The sequence below is a fragment of the Myotis nattereri genome, assembly GCF_964212035.1.
Source record: "Myotis nattereri genome assembly, chromosome: 1".
Classification (NCBI taxonomy): Eukaryota; Metazoa; Chordata; class Mammalia; order Chiroptera; family Vespertilionidae; genus Myotis; species Myotis nattereri.
The window spans coordinates 26,139,320-26,165,579 of record NC_138075.1 but is presented as its reverse complement, the minus strand read 5'-3'; the positions used below and the strand labels follow the sequence as shown (position 1 = coordinate 26,165,579).

Genomic DNA, 26,260 nt, shown 5'->3' with positions numbered 1-26,260 from the left:
GTCATGGTTCAATTTCCAGTTAGGGCACATCCTGGGCTGTGGGTTGATCCCCAATAGGGGCGTGCAGGAGGCAGCCAACCAATGATTCACTCTCATCCTTGATGTTTCTATCTCTCTTTCCCCCTCTCTCTTACTCTCTGAAATTAAGAAAAAAATATTTTTAAAAAAGGCTTCGTAATTCATCAACACCAGTGGTCTGGTTGCCCAGGGCTTAATCAGGCCTTGGAAAATCTGATGTACTTAAACAGACATTTCTAAACATTGATGTCTACTGGAAAATGAATTATCATGCAATGACAAATATATTTCCAAGTGGATGAGCATTTTGTAGTGTATAGATGAGTCTTGTTCCCAGCTGTTAGATTACTAGGGCAGTATTATGATCTTCAGAAAACTACAAGGTGTGTGTGTGGCATTGAGGCTGGCAAGGGCGGATGAAGGTGTTGAAGCTAATCAGATTACTCCTACAGGTGGAGCTTAAGACTTGCTACCCAAGTTTGGTTCTTTGTTCCCAGCCAACATATTGCCCTAGATTTCTTCAGGGAGTTGTTCTTCTAGGCACTAATCTTTTTCTCAGAGCTTCTGGCTGATTCTAATCAAAATAGGGCGTACCTTCCCTACTCTCCTAAACAGCTTCAGTTTCTCTGTTCCCCAAATTACACAGCATTCCTTTTCAAATGTTGACTTATTAACTGGAACCCTCAGTAAGGGACTATTACTTTGTAGGTAGAGATTTTATAAATTGGTTTAAGTTCTCAGAATATTATTGATCTCTTTTTCCATTGATCTGCACTCTAGACTTGCTGATTGATACCCAGATTTGTATTTATAAGAAATAACCTTTTTACTTGAGAAGCTTTCTTTGGTGTTACTGTCTCTCTCTGTCCAAATTGTTCGTCCTTTGTAAAATGTTCACTTTAGATCAGCAGTGAGTATAGTTACTTCATCCAGAAGCAAACTATTTAACTGCATATTTGAGTTTAATGATTTAGATCCATGTTTCAGTTGAGTGATGTGCATTCACATGGATCTTCCTGAAGCCTACAGTTGAGCAATATGCTCAAAACACCTTCTACTAGTAAAGTTAAGGTAAATTCCTCATTAACTCATTAAGAGAAAAGGTATTAACATGCTGTTGACTTCACCAGATGGTTAAGCAGTAACTAGAGAGGTAAGATAATTTGTGATTTACTTTGCTACTAAGAGGAAACTATATTAGAACTTGTCAAAAATTATTTTTACCTTTTTAATTATGGATAAGAAGTTTGGGGGTTTTAGTCATGGTTGGGCTGCATTCTGTGATATAATGCTGTTGAACTGCAAAAGAGAAAAGGTATAAGGGGCTAATTATAACCAAACATGCAATTATCTTGGTCTCTTTGAGATGAAACCTGGAGTGAGCCTTTAGGAAATTTTTCTTAAAAAGAATCCTTGTTGATCCATATTTTTATTAAGTCAATAAAATATACTTCATATATTATCAGAGAAGTAGCTTTGACATAATAGTGAAGAAAAATATTCTTAATTTTGGCAAGTATGAAATTCTCTAGCACAGAGCATATGCTGGTTGGTTAGTTTTGTGTTTTGTTGCACTGACGAAGTCCAGCCCTTCTTTGAATTCTGTGGGGGCTCATACTATGATTGTTAATTCCTCTAGCAATACGATGAGCCGGGCTTTGGGATGGATGGTTAAGAATGACTCAAACATTGTCCTGCTGTGGACTATACTAGAATTCCTTCTACAGGGACTCTGTCAGCACCAGGCTCGTTTTCCTTGGCCCAGGACATGGAGAGATTTATATTTATTAAGTACTAATTATGTGCCAGGTACTTGCTAGGTATTCTAAATATGTTATTTCAGTTAAGCCTTTTTACAGCTTCAAGATTAAGGAATTAGTTTATGCATTTCAGAGGAGTAACTTGTCCAGGGACTCACTAAAGGCAAGTCTGAACCTTGGCTTCCTATCCAGGTCTGATGATGGAGCCTATGCTTTTTCCATTTGGCTGTGATACTCTGGGCTTGAAGAAGGAAACACAGTGGTTGGAACAACATTTCTTGCTCCCTCTTTCCTAAGGTGTCAGGCTCTCTTTCTGTATACTTGGGCCAGATGAACATCCTTATTAAAAATAACTATGCATTCATTCATCCGCCACCTAGCCATCCATCCATTCATCATGCATCCAACAAACTTTTATTGAATACTTATTGCGTGCCAGGTGCTGTTTGAGAACCTGGAGCTGTCCTGGCTTCCAATCCCTCAGCTTTCATAAAGCTTATACCCAGCCATCCCAAGACCCACCCATTACAGTGAGGCTAGAGGGGCTGGATTTCTTAGCCCAGGGCCAGACGTATAGGAGGCCCTCAACAAGTGTTAGTTTCTTTTGCCCACCCATTTCTACCTAGTATTTATGCCTCTGGCCAACGATTGTCCCCTGTTTGTTCATTTATAGTTGTACTTTGAATTGCTGACTTGGGTTTCTGTGTTCTTCAGTTTAAAATCAGTCTGTTCATCTTTGGAAGCCACCATGTCCCACAGAGAGACTTGGTTGGAGTAGTCAGTTGCCCTGATTTTGAGTAATAACAGGCAGCCTGGGATACAAACTTTCAGTTATAAGATGAATAATGTACAACGTGGTGATTATAGTTGATGACACTGTTTTGCATAATTAAAGTTTTCTAAGGGTTATGACTTAAATCCCCCCCAAAAGTAAATATGTGAGGTGATGGATAATTAACTTAATGGGGGGAATCCTTTCACAACGTGTATATACAGGGTGTGGCAAAAGTAGGCTTACAGTTGTTTGTATGAAAAATAAAGTAATTGTTTGTGACTACAATAATTAATAAATAATACAAGAATGAACTCTAAACTTCACGTACTCACAACTGTAAACCTACTTTTGCCTCATCCTGTATATCAAATCATCAAGTTGTACACTTTAAATATTCTACAATTTTATTTGTCAAGTATTCCTCAGGAAATCTGGGGTTTTGGGGGTGGGGTGGGGTATAAGGAACGTGGTATGATAAAAATGCTGTAATTTTTTATGAAAATATTATCATTTTAGCTCTTATATTAGGCATTAACCCTGATTACATAGTGTACATATACTTTTGTATTGTTTTGAGTAGCATTGTTAATACTTTACCATATATTATACTACATGTATCATTTTGAAAGGTTTACTATATTTTAAAGTGATGTAAATGAGTTAATGCTAAAACTCATTAAGTAGAACATGTAACATGTTCTATTATGATATAAATTCATTGAGCAAATGCTGTTCATTTTGGAGAAACTTGAGTTCATCCCATTTTTGGAATGTTTCTTTTGCAGAATATCTTGTATCTTTTGATAAATCTCAGTTATTTACAGATAGATCTTCCATGTAAAGTGATACATTTCTAAATGCGCACTTAGAGCTTAATCTCTTTCTAGAATTGGTTTCTGTGTGGCTAATGGATGATTTCAGAATGTTGAAGATAAGTCATAATCTCAAAGATCAGTTAAATGTAACCTTGATAAAAATATTTTGAGAATAGTGTGCACTTCCTCATTTGGATACCATCAGCCCCATACACTCCAGTTTGTCACCATAGAGATTGTGATTTGAGTTCCATTTTTCTTGGTCACCACAGTCACCACATTTTCCAAGTGTTGTCAATTTTATCTCTAAGTCTCTCTTAATTCATTCTTTTCTCTGTTCCCACTCTCTTGGTTCAGCCCCATTTTCTGGGCTACAAAACAGCAGCAACCTTGTCGCCAGCACTTTCATTCAGTGCCTTTCATCCTTCAGGCTCTCTTCCATGTCACTGTTGAAAACTTTCAGGGGGAAATAAAGTGTGTGTGTGTGTTTACACATATACATACATGCACATTTGGTTCTGATTGTGACAATCCCTAGTACATCTTTGGTGGCTCCTCGTTGCCTGTAGTGTCATCTCCTTTCAGGTTGTTTAAAACTGGAATGGTTCCAGCCTTCCAGCACCAATCCCTCACCTTCTCCTTGCCCTTCCAGGTGGTTCCAGTCAATGAACTACTTTCTTTGTAGTGGGATTGTTAGGGATGCTTTGTTGGCATTAGGTGTTCACACTTTCTTTTGTTCAGGTAGCCTTATAAATGTAAAAGCCACCATTTCTGACAGGAGATTTGCTGTTGGGTGGTGGACATATGGTGCAATATACAGATCTTGTAATATAGAAACCCACATCTGAAACCTATATGTTCATGTTGACCAGTGTCACGCCAATAAATTTAATTTGAAAAAGCCACCATTTCATCTTGTTTGAATATCTTACGTTAGTACATGCTGAAGCAATTATATCATATAAGGTAGCAGTGTTTTCATTCTGCTTTACAAGGTGTGAAAAATTCTCACATAGAATATTTTTTTTTTGAAAGGCTTATGGCCTAAATGGAATAAAATATCTAAAATTTAATTGCAGTTCTTGTTGAAAGCTATTTTCCAATTTAGACACTATTTGAAAGTTCTGAACTATTTTTTGTATATAAAGTTAACTTCAAATTCATCATTAGAATTACAGCATTTTCTTTTGCAATAAGAAATACTTATTTGGAACATGTGAGGAGATGGATGTTAACTAAACTTACTGTGGTAATCATCTCCCAATATATACATATCAAATCATTATGTTGTACACTTTGAACTAATACAGTGTTATATGTCAATTATCTATAACTTGGGGACCAGTGCGCAAAATCACGCAAGACCCAGACCCGGCATGCTGTGGGACCCAGTGACAAGTCCTGCTGGTGCCGCGGGACCTATCAACACACTTCCTGGTGACCGGTCTTTGGTCATTACAGTGCTACGACCACTGGGTTTTTATTATGTAGACAATAAAAGTGTAATATGCAAATCGACCGAACAACCGAACAGCAGAACAACCGTCTGAATGACCTTCTGGATGACCATACTATGACATGCACTGGTGCCAGGCCAGCCAAGGCGGGTGCAATGCGATTGGTCAGGGGGCCTTGCCATCACCTCACGATCGCCCCGCAGAGGGAGGCCCAAGCCACCCTCTGTGGGGTGATCCATGGGGGGACTCTGTCATTGATTGCTCCAAAGAGAGGGAGGTCCAGGCCACCGGCTGGCGGGGCTATCGATCGATCGGGGAGGGAGAAGCCTGTGATCAGTCGCCCCACAGAGGGAGGCCCAGGCCAGCCAAGCGATTGCAGCCCACGCCTGTCACCCGCAGAGGGAGGCGACTGGTGGCAGGGGTGGGTGGGTCAGCACCACACAGATGGCAAACAGTGGCAACGGCAGGGGCGGGGCCACTGCTGGCATCTGGGGGGAAGGAAAGCCCCAATAGTCTCTGATTGCCCGCCAGGCCTAGGGACCCTAACCGAGGGGTCTCGGATTGCAAGAGGGCACAGGCTGGGCTGAGGGACACCCCCCTGCTCCGTGCACGCCTGGCCTCTAGTATTTCAATAAAACCCCACTCCCCCCACATACTCCGTCACTCACTCACTCTGCTAGCCTACCTCTCCTTGTATAATGAAGATGACCACAAGGCTTCATAAGGCATTCACATCACCATAGGTTTTTAAAAATGCTCATTTGTACATCAGCTGCCTGACCGAATTATACGTCCTTCTAGTTTAACCCGAATACTTCTCTTTGAAAGTGATGACCCACGCTACAACAGTAACTCCCAGTGCTGGGCCATGTGCTGACGACTGACGCTGTTAGGATGGAGGTTTGGTGTCATCTTTGTAATTGTGTGGTGATTGATCCCACACAAGTCCATGGATGCCAGAAATGATACTGAAGTAGGCATCTGGCTGCCTGGCTTTATGAAGGGCAAAGCCAAAGCTATTCAACAGACATTGAGTGGAGAGGAAAGCCAATTCATCTCCTGTGGCTCTCAGGGAAAATTTCCACGTAGCCTTTAGAGTTTAAGTGCTTCTTTGTACATTTGATATTTAAATGGTTTCCGTGGTGTGTGCTCTTTGTTTGTCAAACACTCTGTGCACAACAGCCTTTTCTGTCTCTATTCTGTTTCCTCCCCTGAAATGCTTTTCCTCCGTTCTCTTCTTTGCTCATTGGAAACTTATTCGTGGTTCTTCCTTGATTCCATTGACTGTCTTGTAACCTTTGTGTTCTTTGCCATCCCTGAGGTTGGACCTACCAACACTTTGGTTTGTATTATTGCTGTTTTTCATATCCTTCCCCATGAATAAGATAGTAAACTTTTTGAAGGGAGAGTCTATATGCCTTTGTGATCTTTGGAACTCTGCAGCTTTGTGCTCAGAGCCTTATACTCTGTCGATGTTTAAGAAGGGTTTGAATCAAAGCAAATACTGGTTTATAAACATAGCAAATAATTGCACCTCCATTAAGATCTTACTTCTTAGGGTACAGGTGGATCTCAGTTTTAATTGAGGGGGGGCAAGTATAACACTCATTTCTGAGAATAAGGAAATTACTTTTGTCAGCTGAAATTTTTTTGTCCTTTAGGTCTAACCACTTTGTGATACTCATAATACGTTCCTTGATGTGTATTCAGGTCCTGCTTCAGCTGTGAACTTTATTTCTGGTTTGTTTCCTTGTTAACTGAGTGTTTCTTAAATTCTAGTGAAGGGAAGAGGGAGGCAGTTGATTATCTAGTTGCATTATCCCCCCCATCTGTTTCCTGTGTGTGACAGCAGTTTCCACCTCGTGCCTTCGCCCGTGGAGTCAGAAGCACCATACACATGTGGCTTCGGGTTCTCCCGGTGAGAAGAACTTACTTTCTAAAGATCTGTTTATTTTTTTAGGCAACAAGCTTGCCATTAATATATCCTCTTGTCACTTTAATTCCCAAAGTGACTTTTCTGGTGTGAAGAGTAGGTGGCACACTTTGTAAGGTGTCACAAGAGCCTGTGCCTTCCTGTGGGGGATTAGGACAATCTGTTCTAGAAGAGTGCCATTTTGAGAGGTAAACCTTTTTAAAAGTCAGTCTGAGTACTCTGTGAAAAATGATTACGGGTAGAAAGGAGATTAATGAGGAATCTGGGGCAGTTGTCTAGTTGAGAGATAACTGTGACTTGGACCAAGGTGTTGACAATAGAGAAATGGAAAGGATTGAAATAGTCTTCAGGAAGTAAAATTTATGTCTTGACAGAATGAAAAAGGGGTGTGGAAGAAAGGAATGGGGATGAATCCTAAATTTTTGGCTCAAGTTAAAGGGTAGATAGAGGTGACTTTAACTGAGTCGAAGAAGCCTCAAGATGAAGATAAGCCTGTAAAATGACTGACTTCTTTTGTCATCACCATACAGCCTTTTCCTAGCCAATTTATTTGCTTGCCGCTCTCTGTCCATGTAGAATTTTTATGCTTCAAACTGCAGGGCGAAGAAGAAGAAGTAGTTTCTACCGTTTGGGGCCACAGAACCATTGGGTATGCACTTTCTTGAAAGAATGGTTTTCTTGTGTCCTCATGAGTTGTCAAACCCATTAAAGTTAAAAAATACAAGTCTTGCAGTCCCGTGATAAGTGGATTGTTTCAGTAACAAGTAAATTACATTAACTTGGGAAGATTTATTTTTCAAGTAGCTGTATTGATCTTTACCCCAAATTCATTATCTGGGAGTTTACAATGAAACTCCAATACGTTTCAGAGTTTTCCTTTTTTTTTTTTGATGTTAACAAAATACATTTCTTTTTCAGGTTTTAAATTTCGTTTAAAACTGGGCTGTTTTTCCTTAACTCCCAAGGATAATTACTGCTTGTCTTGTGATCATGTAAGCTTAATACAGTAGGATGAGAGAAACAGGTGCCTACGGATTACGTTATCCAGTGTGTTTTCTTCATTCAGAATTCCTCAGGATAATTTCTCTTGTCTTTTTAATGCCAGATGCTGGTTTCAACAGCACCTGATAAAATACAATGAGAGGAGCTTTTCCTGCTGAAAACTCATAGCTTGAGTCTAAGCATAAGAAAGTATCAAATAAACTCTAATTAAGGAACATTCTACAAATCTGGCCTGGAATCTTCAAAATGGTCAAGATTTGAAAGGCAAGGAAGTCTAAGGAATTCTTGATTGAAATAGACTAATAAGCTATGAATACTAAGTGCAAAGTGAGATCCTGGGTTGGGCCTCATTGGGATAACTGAAGAAAGGTACTAGATTAGATGATGGTACTATATCACAGTTAATTTCTGGATTTTGATGGTCATAATTATTGTAGCTTTGTAGAAGAGTGTCCTTGTGTATAGAAGTTACTCAGTAAACACTATAGGGGTGATAGACCATTCTATTGGCTACTTACTCTCAACTGATTCAGGGAAATCGAGTTATTTGTCCTAGTCTGGCAACTTCTTTTAAAAAATATATTTTTTATTGATTTCAGAGTGGAAGGGAAGAGGAAGGGAGAGATAGAAACATAAATGATGAGAGAGAATCACCTATCTGCTGCCTCTTACACATCCCTCATTGGGGATTCAGCCCACAGTCTGGGCATATGCCCTGACCTGGAATGGAACCCTGACCTCCTGGTTCATGGGTTGATGCTCAGCCACACCAACAACTTCTTATTTTGTAGTTAAATCTGAGATTATTAAATAAGACACCCCCTGGACTCCCTCTTCTGTTAGTTGATTAGTACTTCAAATTTGTTTGCTTATCAAACAAACCATTTTTAGGGGTTTGCTTCTTTGAGTTGTCTTGACTTTTAACTGCCCTGTCACTGTGGCTTCCTGTTGTATATTGATTGTCTTTTGCTATTCTGCTTCTAGATATTCCTCATCTCCTCATTAATACAGTGGGGCCTTGACTTACGAGTTTAATTCGTTCCGTGACGGAGCTCGTAACTCAAATTACTCGTATGTCAAATCAAAAAGTGAATGAGTGAGACACGTGATGCTGGGCTGATGTTGTGGTGTTCACTGTGACGTTCGCTGCGCCAACTAGTGGTGGGGTATCTGAAGCTGGCTCGTAACCCGAATTTTAGCTTGCAACTCAAAGGAAAAAATCGGCCGAGAGAGATGGCTCGTATCTCGAAAAACTCGTTAGTCGGGACACTCGTAAGTCAAGCCCCACTGTACGTTATTTTCCTTGCCCATTCTTTATTTCCCATTACCTATGTTTGCCTTCTGCAACAAATTACTTCTTTCAGTGAGAAAGTCTGGTTTACAGAAAGATGGCATTTTACTGCGATGCAATTCTGTGATAATGATGCATTTGAACTTACTTTGTTATGCTATTCTTTTCTCCTCTGTTCACTGGTGAGCTGTTTAAGCTTTCTTTTTTTCACCACACTCCCTCTATCCCAGAACTGAGCATGTTTCAATAGGTTTTTAGTAAAAGGTGTTGGGCTGGTTGATTGCTGTCTTAGAATTCAGAGTTTTCAGAAAGTTTCAGCAGGGTAAGGGGAATTTGGTAGAGTGACAAATGTGGTGCTCTACTAATTCATATCTAGTCAGCTCATGCCTGTGTTTGTGAATGGTTAGCCCCACAGGTTTAGGATTATGCATATTGGGACCAAGCATATTGTGTGAGATTCGGAATGGGGGGAGGGTAGCTGTGGGGAGTAGATGAACTGTCACAGCAGCCTTCTCTTTCTGAGAACAGCACTTGTCAGTTGTCTGATTGGTAGAATCTCTCTTCCCCCCTCAGTATAGAAAATCATGGGTTACAGGCCTTGAATTGCCCATGCCCACCCCATACCTTCGTTTCTTTGGTAGAACTAAAGTCCATCAGAGGTCTTGTTTTCCTTAAATAGGTTGGAGGACAAACTTCTCCTTAGCAGTTACACTAATTTCCACATTTCTCAGAAGGCTCAAGGAATAAAGCTTTTAGAAACCCAGAGCAGCAGCTACATTGCTCTTAGTATACACCCACACATACAGGCTTTTCTTCAGCATTTTATTTTTCCCTCTCGCTGCTTTTACAGTGTAGGTGGCCTTCTCCGGATTGCTTTTGACAGGAAATTGAGCAACCTTTCTTTTTTGGAACAGAATATATTTTACTGCTGAGAGAGAGAGAAGGGAAAAAATGAAGTGTTTATGTTTTGAAATTTTATGATGAGTTTTTATTTAAAGATCAATTTAGATCTAGAAAAATGGAGGAAGGGTTAAGTTTCATATTGCGCACCAATATTTCTCAACCTTCTTAGTAATTTTTGGGCCCTTGTGTGTGTGTGTGTGTGTGTGTGTGTGTGTGTGTGTGTGTGGAATGCTCTGGGTGCTCGCAATGGGCAAAACTGTGAACAAGTATTAGGGTGGGACCTCATCCCCAAGTGACCTTTCTTCCCCTAGCATATAGCTGGTTAAGGGATTCGTCCCCTGACGTTTCCTCCCCTGGCAGGTGGTAGACCCCTTAGAGGAGGAACAAGGGGGCCGGAGAATAGCCTCATATGACTTCCATACAAGCCTGCCTGATCACTCCCTTAATCATTAAGCCCTCAGGACAATGAGGTTCTGGTCTGCATCAAATATTCTTAGAAACAAAGCCTCGGGTCTGTTGACCACAGAAACAGAGTTTTGGTCATAATAGAGATAACAATTAGGCCTCAGCTGTGTTTCAGCTCTAGGCCTATAAAAGCAGCAAAATCAAATGAAGCAACTCCATGGCTGATTTGAGGGCCAGCTGCAATGACCATTGACCCCCTAGCTTGTACCAGTCAGTAGAGACCACAACCCTAAAGGAACACACCTGGAAAGCTGCTGAATGTGCTATTGAAATCCTCCCCTGAGATTTCCCTTAAAATCCTGCCTTTGGGGAACAGATAAAACCCCTTAAGAGGAAGGACCCTTCTTTCCCCTTCTTCCCTCAGATGTGCTCTCTCTTTAGAGCAGTGGTTGCCAACCTTTCCGGCCTCACAGATGTGGTCCGCAGACTACCAGTTGGCTACCGCTGCTCCAAAGGTTTCCTTAAACCAGCGGGTCGCCAACCTTTCGCACCTTGTGGACCACCAGTTGGCGACCGCTGCTTTAGAGCATACCCTATGCCTTTCCTCCCGTTTCTTTCATCAAGGTGCATATTTTTGCTTTCTGAGTCCATGCAGCCCAGCTGGCTCACTTCTTCTGCCTCTGTGACTTTCTAGCCAAACTCAAGGACCAGGTCTGACTTTCTGGTAACACCTGGTGTCTTTTGCCATTACGATTAACAAAACAAAGTATGTATTTTGAGTGTTAGAAGTTCCTTGACCCATTCTGTGGGAGCAATCTGTAGACCAATTATATAAAAAATGCTAATTTTCCTATGTTCATAGCAGCACAATTCACCATAGCTAAGATCTGGAAACAGCCTAAGTGCCCATCTGTAGATGACTGGATCAGAAAACTGTGGTACATCTACACGATGGAATACTATGCTGCTCTAAAAAGGAAGGAACTTTTATCATTTGCAACGGCATGGATGGAACTGGAGAGCATTATGCTAAGTGAAATAAGCCAGTCAATGAAGGAAAAATACCACATGATCTCACTCATTCATGGATAATAGAGACCATTATAAACTTTTGAACAATAATAGATACAGAGGCAGAGCTGCCTCAAACAGATTGTCAAACTGCAGCGGGAAGGCCGGGGAGGGTACGGGGACAGGAGGTAGGGGGGTAAGAGATCAACCAAAGGACTTGTATGCATGCATATAAGCATAAGCAATGGACATAAGACACTGGGGGGTAGGGGAGGCTAGGGGACTGTCTAGGGCGGGGGGGGGGGGAATGAACACATATGTAATACCCTTTGTATTACTTTAAGCAATAATAAAAAAAAATGCTAATTTTATTACCTGGAATATCTGACTCAGAATATCCTTTTATAGGTTTCTTTTCTCCCAAGTTTTCTTCTGCTGTGCATACTATTTGATTATGGTAGGGTAGAAAAGACATGTTGCAGGGTCGTCCTGAGCTCTATAAGATCATAGTGTGGGGACAGAGTAGTCCCTCAGTAAGTCTCATTTTGCATGCAGTTAAAGTAAGCTGTGAAGTGCTTTTATATTTGGCTGAGTAAAGGTGGGAGCCCTAATATCCAAGGTGATAGGCTGGGAAGAGGAATTTTCCTTCTTGTCCCCATCAGGAATTGGGAATATCTGTGAGGGAGACTAAGGTCTTATTCTTTTACTCTTAACTTCTGTTTTCTATGTTTGGGAACAGGGTTTGGGAGGTAACATAATTTGAAATACTGTTTCACCTCAGCAAAAATTTAAAAATTGGTTTCTTGAAAGCTCTGATGGACATGTATAGTCTGGTTTATTTTAATATTTTTAGAATAGTACATGTACTGTAAATTATTAATATTGACCACGTTTGTGGGTTCTTTGAACTAATAATAAGCTTAGCAGTCACAGGAGATGCTTATGACTGTAGCTTATAAACCTACCTGAAGTGACCAGTGTGAGAACTGTAGAATTTATCAGTTATCACGATGCCTGGCTGCTTTGGAACAGAGCTTCTCAATCTTACGATTATTGACATTTTGGGCTGGATAACGGTTTGTAATGGGGGGCTGTGCTGTGCATTGTAGAGTGGTTAACAGCATTCCTTGCTTCTACCTTTTAAATGCCAGTAGCATATCTCCCACCTCTGTTGTGATTACCACAAATGTCCTGGCATTTCATAATGTCCCCTGGGTTGCCCCCTACTGAGAACCACTGGTTTGGAATAGTGGTTGCCATAGGCAGATGATGGACTAACTACATCAAAGTCATCTAGTTGGGGGAGGTTCTTACTCATTCAAGTCCTTGGATTTCTTCCCATTTGTGTCGATACTGAATAGCCAGGTTTAAGAATTTGTTGTTTAAGTGGGAGTGGTTGTTAGTTGACTTAAATTTCAATGTGTTGAACTGTACATAGAGAGTTTACAAATGAAAGAGGGTTTTAGAGGTAAAGTACATTTTGCAGTTATGATTTTATTTGTAGTGGTGATTTTCCCCTTTTTATTTCTATGAGGTACCATTGTTTGCTTTTCAAATGTTGAAAAGAACTTTGTTATACTAAACTTTATAATTATTTTAATCTAGGTTTTGAAAGAATACCTCAAGTTGGACTCAAAGGCAAGAACTTTGAAGTGGAAAAGGGTGAGTTGGTGGATTAGTCACTAAGTCCTGTTGGGGGAAGGGAATGTCACTCAAGTGTTCATTCTTAGAAGGCCAGCTGCTTATAGCAAAATTTTGATTTAGCAAATGTGGATCCTATTTTCCCCCCATTGTTTTTTCCTCTTTTATTGTTTTTCTTCTGAGAGGCAGAAGAGAGGAAACCCCTGTCTCCATCTTTATAGATAAAATAGTTCAGATATTTTTCTGGCTACTTAAATTAGTAATGTGAAGGTCTTTTTGTTCATGTTTATGTTTCTGCTCCATAGTAAATGCATTTCAAAAAACCCGTGTTTCTTAAATTGTGATTGGAATTTATCACGTTCTAAATACGAATCCCGTTAACCTTGATACATTAGTTTGGAATATCCTGAAAAATTCTGAGGTGGTTGGATGATCTACTGTTTGACAGACATTTGCATTTGATCATGTAGTGATTGTAGTTGGGTACTGCTAGGTAGAAACCCAGTTCTGTCCTAGGCCTATCCTAATGTTTTAGTGGACGTTTCTCAAATATTTTCATTAGTTTAAAAGGGTATTCTCATTGAGAAGAATAACAGCTTACTTTGATTGAAAGAGACTTTTTTTTGTAGGCTGAAAATGCTATAATATGCTCAACTCGTAAATTCAGATAAAACAAGTGGTTTGGGTTGTGTAGGTTTCTTTGATTTTCTTACTTTGTACTTAACCTTCATCTCAGCCAGATGCTGAAACAAAAGTCTTGGGTTTTTTCTTTGCTGCTTTGTCAGGAGCAGAAGCCAGTTGCCTGAGGAGTCAGCTCCTCTGACGCTGCATCCCCCAGGGTAGTCACGGTTCTCTGAGCACCTCACCCCTTGCCACCTTTGCTCAGCGCTTAGGGCTTCTTTCCTGAAGTCCGCTGGGGAATTGGAGCACTGCTCTCAAAGTGGCTTGCTATTTCTGACCTTCTTGAATTTCAGTAAGAGAAATTGGGGAATGATTATTTCTGAAAATGTTTTTAAACTACATGAGGACACTTTGCTTCTGGCACTTATTTGACGATTCCCAGCGTCATTCTTTTTTAATAGAGCTGGAATCTGAGAAAGAATATTAGGTCTCTGTAATTTTTACCCATGAAGCGCCCATGTTTTTTATTAGCAACCAAATGAAAATGTGTCTTTGGGAATGTAGCGTCTTTTTAACCATCAAGAATTCCTTAGCGGTGAGCAGCAGCCTGCCAGGCATGCTCCATGAAGGTCGCTGTAGCTCAGGTACTGTGTGAGAGAAGAAAAATCAGTGCGTATTATGGAGTGCTCAGTGGTTCCCATCTCAGTCTTGTAAAGTTGTTTTCAAGATTGTTTTTCCCCCTCCTGAGAATCGTATAGAAATGTGCACCTTCAGTGCTGTCTCTATGTCTTATGGTACTTTAAACACTTTTGAATAAATAACTGCTGGTTGATATACTTGAGTGTGACAGTTTTTAGCATAGGCCTTAAGTTTTAGTTTTATTATGAAGCCAAGCTTGTTTAAGCTTTGATGTCGTAGCAGCTACACCTTGTTTTTTGAATTAGTTGCTTAGCTTAATAACCTGAGATTTAACTCATTTTTTGTTTAGTGACAGTGATAACTGAGGAGGCTGGTGCTGCAGGTGGGGGGGGATTTTTCTCTTAGGCATCCGTACTTGCTCAGGTCCACTCAGACAGCAGACGGGGGAGGCCACGAGGGAACAGTTTTCTAGACCTGTTGCTGGCCTGACTCTTCCTTGGCCTTCTGCAGGGGTCGTGCTCTTTCCTAAAGTGCTCTCCGTGTAAGGGATACCTAAACAATTCCCTTCCTCTGAAAGAAAACAAAAATCCAGAATGTCTCACACACCAAAACCCAACCCACAAAACCTGTGTTTTATATGTAGCTCTATGTGTATCTTATTAAATCTGTCATTCTTATATCTTTTTACTTATTTTTTAGTAGTATTTTTCTAGAATTATCAAAGTGAATGAAGAAAACACACCCTTTCCCTTTCCTTTACAATTTTTAAAAATTGCTATATTTTTTGTAAATACCTAGCAAGAAACATAGAGTGATGTTATCCCAAGTATTGATAATGATATCTAACTAAATTAAGCATTTTCCCAAGTATTAAATTTTTTGGGGGATTTTCCCCTTCTTTTTTTAAAAAATATATTTTATTGATTTTTCACAGAGAGGAAGGGAGAGAGATAGAGTCAGAAACATCGATCAGCTGCCTCCTTCACACCCGCTACTGGGGATGTGCCCGCAACCACGGTACATGCCCTTGACTGGAATCGAACCTGGGACCCTTGAGTCTGCAGGCCTACGCTCTATCCACTGAGTCAAACTGGTTAGGGCCCCCCTTCTTATATAGATAATTATGTAGTCATAGGTAGGTGAGATATTATTTAAATTTTTCAGTTATTTCAGTTTAGTTATTGCATCCCAGACTTCAGATTTTAATTGAGGAAATTTAAAAAACTCTCAACTTCTTCCTTTTTAAAAAATAAAATAAAAAAGAATAACATGGATCACATTTACTTAAACTGATAGCTTGCTGGTAGAATACACAAAAATAAAGACATACTTTTTGTTGTTTTATGTGAAGTTAAACTATTTAATAAGTGAAAAAACGCTCCTGGACTTTTCTTGTTATATGTGGTGGAAGCAAGAAACCTAATAATCATAATGCCTTCCATTGGCCAACCAGGCAATAGAATGATGATAGAAGATTCAGAGGTCAGTTAAAAATGGGCACGAGAGGGTAAGGACACCTACCCTCTCATGTCCATTGACGTGGTGCACCCTATCTCTCTTTACCTCATTATTCTAACAAATTATGTTTTCATTACAACATAAAAGAAATGCTGTGCCAGTGACAAAGACAGTGACTTAAATAATAATAGTACTTTAAATATATTAACTCTAGGAAGAATATAACTGAAATGTTTACCTTGAGTAGACTTGTTAGATTCTTTGTGTCAACCTAAATGAAGTTTCATGGTGGCAATGAGGGTACAAAATGGAGATAACTTTTTAAGATAAACACTAGATGAAATTGTATGAACTAAATGCTAAGTATAATGAAAATATTAAATATTTAGAGTAGCAAAGGGATGATTGCAGACTTTTCCTTTTATCTTTGGCCATGATTAATTTGAATTGAGTTTGGCATGCCTTGAGGTCATCTCAGAATTATTTTATGATGCTTATTTATTATGCATAGCCTTCTTTGTTCTTGAAAAAAGAAAATTGATGAAATTTTTTTGCCTAGCAAACATTTTTATCAGCCTGCAGAACTGTGATATGACCCCTTCACATTTACTAATGCCATTATACCTTCTTCTCTTCCATAAGGACAGTTTATTCTCACTGAATCCTTATCTTGACGTTCTTCAGAAATTTAGAGTGCAGTGGTCCACCTCAAATAGAGAGATGCCTCTTTTAACTCATTCTAGTGGCAAGTAGCACACATGGTTGGAAGAGTGCCTTATTTCTTAGTACATACCTCAAGTCATTTTCTGAGCCCAGGATTTGTACAAGTACAATTCTTCGTGATGCTACCAGGTGACCCACTTTCTTGACTGTCTAGTTAATTTAAACTTTGCTAATAGGAGTGATTTGGACAAACGTGTAAAGTAAGGAATCAGAAAATAGAGAAGTAAGAACACGAACTGTGTATGTGAATGTGGTGGCGGTCAGGGTGGGATTGTGCAGAGCTCTGCCCTCCCCTCCTGCTCTGGCCTGACTTCATAAATTGGGTGGGTGAAAGCATTTGTGAAGACCTGGCTTCTGGGACCAGATCACAGGGTGGAACTAGAGATGAAACTTGTGGAGAGCTTGCACCTGCCATTTCTTTGTGATATACTGATGTTTCTCAAAAGGTTTGGGAAACTTAGTGGTGGGGGTTTGAGTTTGAAACCTGACTTTATTTAATGTTTGTCAGACTGAAGCATATTTTAGACTAAAGGCCTGGTACACGAAATTCGTGCATGGGAAGGGGGGGGATGTGTCCCTCAGCCCAGCCTGCACCCTCTCCAATCTGGGACCCCTCGAGGGATGTCCAACTGCCCATTTAGGCCTGATCCTGGCCTAAACGGGCAGTTGGACATCCCTCTCACAATCTAGGACTGCTAGCTCCCAACCGCTTGCCTGCCTGCCAGCCTGATCGCCCCCTAACCACTCTCCTGCCAGCCTGATCGACACCTAACTGCTACCCTGCTGGCCCGATTGCCCCCAACTGCCCTCCCCTGCCAGCCTGGTCACCCCCAAATGCCCTCCCCTGCTGGCCTGGTCACCCCCAACTTCCCTCCCCTGCAGGCCTGGTCCCACCCAACTGCCCTTCCCTGCCAGCCTGGTCCCACCCAACTGCTCTCCCCTGCAGACCTGTTCGCCCCCAACTGCCCTCCCCTGTCAGCCTGGTCGCCCCCAACTGCCCTTCCCTGCTGGCCCGATTGCCCCTAAATGCCCTCCCCTGCAGGCCTGGTTGCCCCCAACTGCCCTCCTCTGCCAGCCTGTTCGCCCCCAACTGCCCTCCCCTGCTGGCCCAGTCACCCCTAACTTCCTGCCTTTGCCAGCCTGGTTTCCCCCAACTGCCCTTCCCTGCTGGCCCGGTCACCCCTAACGTCCCGCCTTTGCCAGCCTGGTCGCCCCCAACTGCCCTCCCCCCTGCAGGCCTGGTCTCCCCCAACTGCCCTCCCCTGTTGGCCTGGTTGCCCCCAACTGCCCTCCCCTGCCGGCCATCTTGTGTCCACATGGGGGCGGCCATCTTGTGTGTTGGAGTGATGGTCAATTTGCATATTACTGCTTTATTAGATAGGATGTAAAAGGAAGTTGTAAATATCTTCACTGTTATTTGAGTGGCTTTCATCAAAATCATGCATGCAAAGTTAAGGCTACATGCTGGTGAAGTCAAGTAGGCCATGTTCTTGGGGTCTTGGTACTCCTGGGAGGAGGGCTCTATTGTGTTTTTTTGGAAATGATTTTTAAGCAAGATAATGGAGAGATGAATAGGCTACTGCTCACATCTGCACGTATTAAGGTCTCCAGCAACTTGAAAACACGAGAGGTGTATAGTGCAGCCCTTCCACGGGATGCAAGCCTCTTCAGAGCAAGGGAAGTTTCCAAACCATTGTTTGTCTCAGCACATGGCTAGCTCTGCGTTCTTTCCAAAATGGTTTCCTTAATTAAAAAAAAAATAAAAAAAGAACTGATGGGTACTGTAGATGAGTCTTAAGGAGGTTAAATAATGAATGCTTACTGAGGAACTAATCACTGATTTTCTTCTCAGGGAGTTTCTTTTCTTTTTTTAAAGTCTGTAATTTAATTCAAGAAATGACTATTTTCTTTGCTGAATGATGCCCCCCCCCCCTCGTTAATTGAAAAATAAATAGTTTGAGGAATTTACTAGGTTGATTTGATAGATACTGGTCTTTGTATAGGGACCTCTGGGCATGTTCCTGCCTTAAAGCTTTTGTAGTTACAAGAGGTAAGATATTTTACTTCTGTTGCCACTTGTTTCTTCCCTGGATTTATTAGTGGAACAGTTAATTCAATTAAGTAAAGAATTATTTGACACCTATTATATAGAGAGATCTTTTTGCTTCAAGCAGAAATACAAAAAGAAATTCCCCTTGTGATCAAGTTGTTTTTCTAGAGGGGAAGACAAGACATAATTAAAAATTGTTATAATAAATTACCAAATGTATTAAGGCCTGTATTGGAAATACAAGTAAAATGCATAGAGGGAGAATTAAATCCATCGGAGTGGGCATTGAAAGAACCATCCATCCATCTATTAAAAGAGGAACCTTTGTCTCACCAAGTAACCAAAGCAATTAATATTTATTGTATAAAATCTGGATGTTTCTAAAAGGTACACAGATCAAAGTAAAAGTTACCAGTTCCCACCAGATCACTCAGTCTCTAGCACCCAGAGATAACTATCCCTGCTTGCATTTTTACTTTTCATTTGTGAGATTTTTAAACATACACAAAAGTAGAGGCAATAGTACAATGAGGCCCCATGTACGCATCTTCCAGCTTTAACATTTATAGATATTTTGTTGTTATTATTGCATGTATCTTTTCCCTGCTTTGATTGATTGATTGGAGTTTTAAAATAGCCCAGGTATTATACCATGTCCCCTATAAATACTCCAGTTAGTATTTTTAACAGGTAATGACTTAAAAAAATTAGTCAAAATATCATTAACCTTAATGACATTAACAATTATTTTTTAATATTTATTAGCTAGTCCTGTAGTCTATGTTCAGTTTCCTCCATTGTGTCAAAAATGTCATTTTACAGTTAGTTTGTTGGAATCTGGATCCCTGTAGGATTAACACATTGCATTCCCCTCTTTTAGGTCTTTTTTACTCTGTAACATTTTCTGTTCCCTTCTTTTTTCATGCAGTTTATTGTGGGAAAAATTGGGTCATTTGTTCTTTAGGACTACTAATATGTTAGTTTCTTTTATTTTTGTTCTTTTATATAACCATGTATATATTTAAAAGCAAAATTGGGATTATACTGTATCCGCTATTGATAACTTTTATAAAATAGTTCCTTTTTATATTTAGCAATATAATGAGGACATTTACTCTTCTACAATTAGTTTTTATTTTCTGTTAGATCTTACAGCATTGTAGTAACTAAAAGTGAGAAAGATGCATTTGATTGTATTTAAAACAAATCTTATATTAATGATATGTATTATAATAACAAAGTCTTCCCAGCTCCTCCCTCCCTCCCTCATCACTCCAGCATCTGTTATGGATGGATATAATATTGATGATGCAATTCTCTGAACTGAGAATTCATTCTCCCCACCTGAGGAATGCAGATAGATGGTTGTGTAAAAGACGGCTTGGCTGATAGTTCGCTGACAATGTTGGAAATAGAGAAGGTGAAGGTTGCCCATCTAGACCCTGATTTTATGGAGAGTCCAGTGCATGAAGGGGCCCCTCCTTATTAATAAAGGTCATAAGCTGACCTTTATTAGAAATTTCAGTTTGTATTCTCACATCAACATAGACTACTGGTGGGGAAGGATTCCCAGGGGTTAAAGGGAGCATGACTGTTTTAGTTTAGTGATGATAACATAATTTTAACATTTCTGTATCAGGTTCTCTTTCAGTTACTGCCAAGTTTCTAGCCTGGGAAAAAGAATATGTGTACAGACTCACACTAATAATAATTAGTTACACCAACTGTGGCCATTTAAGTTGACAGTCTTCTGTTATTTGTCAAAAAAGCCCCTAGCTTCATTTGTGATGTTGCAGTTGCTCCTGGTAGTTTGTCTCTTGCATTTGATTAGCTTTTAATTTAGCAGTGGTTGCAGAGATACCTTTATTTCACCTTATTCTTTAATACTAACTCACTTAATAACCCTATAAAGCCCTTGTGATATGTTTTTTAAAATTAATATATTAATAGAAGTAATAAATTAGTCAATAAGGTTTATTCCTCACTCCCTAACCCCTTCCTGGTTTCTCTGGTAGCTCTCCAGAGGCAAACACTTCATTGATTGGCTGTTTATAATATAACTAGAGGCCCGGTTCACAAAAATTTGTGCACTCGGTGGGGTGCCTCAGCCCGGCCTGTGCCCTCTCGCAGTCTGGGACCGGTGGCAGAGGGCAGGCCCAATCCCTAGGTACAGCCCCTGGTCGGGCTCAGAGCAGGGCCGATTGGGGAGTTGGGGAGCCACACCCTGTCATGCACAGAGCAGGGCGGATTGGGAGGTTGCGATGCCACCCTCAGTCACGCTCAGGGTAGGGCCGATTGGGGGGGTGGGGCACCGACCCTGTCACACTCAAGGCAGGGTCGATGGGGAGGTTGCGGCACCACCCCCTGTCACGCACAGAGCAGGGCCAATCAGGGGGTTGGGGCGCTGCCCCCTGTCATGCACAGAGCAGGGCCGATGAGAGGGTTGGGGCGCTGCCCCCTGTCATGCACAGAGCAGGGCCGATGAGGGGGTTGGGGCGCTGCCCCCTGTCACGCACAGAGCAGGGCCCATCAGGGGGTTGGGGAGCTCCCCCCTGTCACGCACAGAGCAGGGCCCATCAGGGGGTTGAGGAGCTCCCCCCTGTCACTCACAGAGCGGGGCCCATCAGGGGGTTGAGGAGCTCCCCCCTGTCACTCACAGAGTAGGGCCAATAGGGGAGTTGGGGCACCACCCCTGTCACACACACAGCAGGGCCGATCAGGGGGTTGGGGCGCCGCCCTCTATCACCCACAGAGCAGGGCCGATCAGGGGGTTGGGGCGCCGCCACTGTCACACTCAGGGCAGGGCCGATGGGGAGGTTATGGCTCTACCCCATCACACACAGAGCAGGGCCCGTGGGGGGGGCGGGGGTTGGGGCACTGCCCTCTATCACCCACAGAGCAGGGCCGATCAGGGGGTTGGGGTGCCGCCACTCTCACACTCAGGGCAGGGCCGATGGGGAGGTTATGGCTCTACCCTGTCACTGACAGAGCAGGGCCCGTAGGGGGGGGGGTTGGGGCGCCGCACCCCGTCACACACAGAGCAGCGCCCGTGGGGTGGGGGCGTTGGGGCGCCGCACCCTGTCACACACACAGCCGCAGGGCGATCAGGGGGTTGGGGAGCTCCCCCCTATCAGGCACAGAGCAGGGCCGATCAGGGGGTTGGGGCTCCTTCCCCTGTCAGGATCAGAGCAGGGCCGATAGGGAGGTTGTGGTCCTGCCCCCTGTCACACACAGAGCTGCAGGGTGATCAGGGGGTTTGGGCACTTCCCCCTGTCACTCTGATCTCGGTGCCTGGAGGCCTTGCGGCTCCGCTGATCCCAGTGCTGGGAGGCATATTACCCTTTTACTATATAGGATAGAGGCCTGGTGCATCGGTGGGGGCTGGCTGGTTTGCCCTGAAGGGTGTCCTGGATCAGGGTGGAGGTCCCCACTGGGGTGCCTGGCCAGCCTGGATGAGGGGATGATGGCTGTTTGCAGCTGGTCACACACCCTTCAGGGTGGGGGTCCCCACTGGGGTGCCTGGACAGCCTGGGTGAGGGGATGATGGCTGTTTGCAGCTGGTCACACACCCTTCAGGGTGGGGGTCCCCAATGGGGTGCCTGGCCAATCTGGGTGAGGGGCTGAGGGCTGTGTTCAGGCTGGGACTGAAGCTCCCAACTGCTCCTTTTTTTCTTTTTTTCTTTTTTATTCTGGGCCAGCTTTAGCTCTGAGGCTCCAGCTCTGAGGCCTCTGCTGCTGAAAGAAGGTATCTGGTTTGTTTAGGGTCTATAATTGAAACTCTGTATCAACTCCAGCTCTGAGATCCCGGCTCGCTGAAAGCTGGTTTCTGGGGTTTTGTTTAGCTTCTATATTTGTTACAATGTTTCTTAAACTGCAAGCTCAGAGGCCAGCAAGGCAGGGGGGGAACGTTGGAGTCCTCCGTCACTGAAGCAAGCAAGCCTCATGTTAGTTTCAAGCTGCCTGGCTGCCGGCCGCCATCTTGGCTGGCAGTTAATTTGCATATCTCGCTGATTAGCCAATGGGAAGGGTAGCGGTCATACGCCAATTACCATGTTTCTCTTTTATTAGATAGGATTAGAGGCCCGATGCATGAAAATTTGTGCAAGTGTAGGCCTTCTTCCCCTGGCTGCCGGCACTGGCTTCCCTCTGGCATCTGGGACCCGGGCTTCCCTCTGACCACTGGCAGGCACCTGGGACCCAGGCTTTTGCTCTGGCCCCAACTTCGTCTGGAAGGACATCTGGTCTAATTAGCATATTACCCTTTTATTATTATAGATAGATAGTATTGTACTTTTGTGTCTTAAAACTTCACATAATAGCCCTGGCCACGTGGCTCAGTAGGTTGGAGCATCATCCCGTACACCAAAAAGTTGCAGGTTTGATTCCCAGTCAGGGCACATACTTAGGTTGCGGGTTTGACCCTGGTTGGGGCATGTATGGTAGGCAACTGATCGATGTTTCTCTGTGACATTGATACTTCTCTCTCCCTCTTCCTCTCCCTCCCTCTCTTCCTTTTTCTAAAATTAATAAAACATATTCTCAGGTAGGATGAAAACAAGCAAACAAACTTCACATAATTGGTATTGTATTGAATACCAGGAACTTTTCTTTTCATTCAGTGACATGCTTTGGAGATCTGTTCATGTTAGTTCATGTAAATCTAGTTCATCCTTTTAAACTGCTGCTTAATGTTATATAGACTAGTCGGGAATATTGTATAGTTGTTTTTGTTGTGTGTGTGTGTGTGTGTGTGTGTGTGTTTTAAAATTTTCCTATTGCTGAGCTTCTAGGTTGTTTTTGATGGAACCTAGTACAAATAGGCCCTGTCTTTGGCTCTGTGCACACGGCCATATGTTTCTCCAGGCCGTTGCCGGGTCAGGGGATAGTAGTGTAAGAGATACTCCCAAGTTGTTTTACTAGGGACTCCCATCGGTGGTGGTCAGGTTCTTTAACTCTGCATGTTTATCTAAAGAAATGGTAGGGGGAGGAGCTAAATTTGAAGAACCAACTTGTTTATAAATAAGTAGGCCTCATTAAGTTCTAATACTTAGTCTTCAGAATTTTTCTTTAAGACTGGTTTTATTTTTTGGACTATATTTTGCTACCAGATTTGAATTTATACATAGAAAATTCTGCAGTTAGTTACAAGTAAATTATGATAATGTCCACTGAGCTTTTGTATAAAAGTAACACCTCTCTTGAGAATTTGTGCATTGGAGGTAAAGTTGGCTGTGAGGCTTGTCTTAATTGCTTCTGAGGTTTGGAAGGCCTCTTCAGTTAGTTGCTAATCTCTGTTCTAATGGCTAAAGAATGTGTTGTACATTCAACACAACACCCACCTCATTACGGACACCACAGCGAGAGGGAATACATAATTAAATGAGAGCCACTACGGCAGGAATAGGCAGAGTGCCTCCTTTGGTTTTTCTTAAAGGACATTCTTCACAGTAAAGATGGTATAGACACCCTTTTCCTTTCCTTTGATTGGTTGGCATGACGGGGAAGACTAAAACAGCTCTATGTTCTTTTGATCTCTTAAGAGGAGAATGTAAAAATGATTTCGATTGATTATGGTCAAGAGCTCTGACTTTTGAAGTTGTCAGTCTTCGTATGCTACTTCTTTCTCTACAAAAGTTATTCATATTCCCTTTACTTTCTAGAACCCTGTAACCGGAGGCCTCATCGGGTTTCTCAGCCTCGCGCTTTTATCTCACGTGGCTGATAAGCCGCAGGCCTCGCAGGGTTGCTGGATGCCAGTGCGCTGCCTCTTAGGGGGCAAGTGCTCAGCTGCCCAGACCAGGGAAGCCCGAGTCCAGCCCCCTACAGCAGCTGGGAAGACCGAGGTTAGGAGTGTGAGGTAACCGTCAGTCCTCCTTCGGTTGTCCTGACGACTGAAGTAATCGTTGCCACACACCAGATCGCTTTGTACTCTGCTTCTTGAGAAACCACAGAGGCAGCTTTTGCGCACAACCTTTTCCTTGCCTGGAATTTGCCTTTCTTCACCACCTGTCAGCCACCCTATCCGCCTTTGAAACGCATTCAAGTTCATTTCCTCAGCAGGGCCTCTCAGGCTAATCCTGCAGGTGGGTATTATTTCATACTCACATTCACTCAACTATAGCTTCCACTGTGAAAATTTGAACTTCCTTGTGCATGTCTTAGAAAACTCTCTGTGTCCCCATTAGTATTTAAGGGACCTACGCCATGAAATGCTGGTTATTTAGGGAAAAACAACTTCCTTACAAGAAAACCATATTTGTTAACAGTGCAATGTTATTTCTATGTTTCAGGGAAAAAAAAGTCAACTGACAGATAAAATTAAACTCTCAGTAAATACTGTACCATGTTTTAGCTCCTACTCATAGACCTTTGTTCTGCTTTTTACACAATCACCTTTCAAGCCAGTAGGTCAGAGGTAAGGATTATTGTAAATAAATTGGAAAAAAACTGCCCACTGATAATCCATATATCTTTGCACATGGATGAGTATGCCTGCAACTTGCTCCGTTCTCATCTTTTTCCTATGCTATGAAAAGTGGTGGACAAGACAAAAATACCAATATAACTTTCAGGAGAAGTTACATGTGGAACTGCTTCTATATGGCATCCATTTGTAATCAAATATTTTTTTGGGGGTATGTTAGGCCCTTTTAGGAATAGGGAGGAAGTACTACTGGTAGCTCCTGTCCCATTACACACAGACAAATGCATGTGTTGGTGTGTCTGTATGAAAGACTGCAAGGCCTTACTTTATATTTGGGGTGTGAAGGAAAAGAGAGCTAATCGCATGTTAGACCAGGAAGGAGCCTTAGCTGGCATCTGCTCATTTTATAGATGAAAAACGGGTATTCCCAGAGATCAAAGGTTTGCCCAAGGTTGTGTTACTTTATTACACTCAGCTCCGAGCCCTGAATTCGTGGAGATGGGATATCACTAGAGATGGGTTTCTGAGAAACTGTAGTGTTTCTCTACCCACTCAGGGACCTCAGAGTATTTCCTAAGTAGTTTATCTTTTGTATTTTGAATACTTAGAAAATTAGGTTGTTGATGGGATTTAAGGCTAGAATTTTTTCTTTGACTATTCTTTAGAATGGCGCCCATGAGCTCTTTTCCTGAGAAGACATCATAGAAAACAGACACTTTGTTAAATTGGAGTTTTATTATTATCTTATATTGCAAAATAGATAGCTTTTTGAAAAGCATTTTAATCGCCTTTGTGTAAAACATTTTTGGAAATCCAAGGCAGTTTCATAGTTTCGCCTTTACAAGTGTTGGCATTAAGTTAATATGCTTAACTTCTACTGTAAGGACAGGACCTCATCTACATGTTCCTTGCAGCTCCTAGCATAGTGAAATGGTTAGAAAGTTCAGTTGGAGGATAGTTTATCTGAAATGTCTCTCTCTGTTTTCCTACCCAAATCCTCAGTGAGAATTATTACTTCACCCTTCTCTGCCCCTAGCTTTTCTCTTCTATGTCATTGTGAACCCAGGATTGAAGGAAACCCCGAAAAGAATTGTTTGACATTTGAAATACAAAATTTAAAAAAAAAGATCACTAGACCAGACATAATTTTGGATCTGATTTGTTGAAGTCTTACCTCATGACATATATGGTGGGGCAAAGGTAGGTTTAATAATACAATCACTAATCTATACTAATAAAAGTGAAAAATGGTAATTGGCGTACGGCGATACCGTTTTCATTGGCTAATCAGGGCTATATGCAAATTAACTGCCAACTAAGATTGGCAGTTAACT

At 42.0% G+C, this 26,260-nt stretch overlaps 1 protein-coding gene across 1 annotated transcript in view; it reads left to right on the top strand.

The window, feature by feature from the left end:
• SIPA1L1 (signal induced proliferation associated 1 like 1) overlaps positions 1-26,260 on the top strand; it is a 340,556-nt gene that overhangs the window by 64,474 nt on the left and 249,822 nt on the right. Inside the window, exon 3 of the mRNA XM_081100632.1 lies at positions 12,976-13,032. The gene's annotated coding sequence lies outside the window, so the exon portion shown is untranslated. The remainder of the gene's footprint in view (positions 1-12,975; positions 13,033-26,260) is intronic.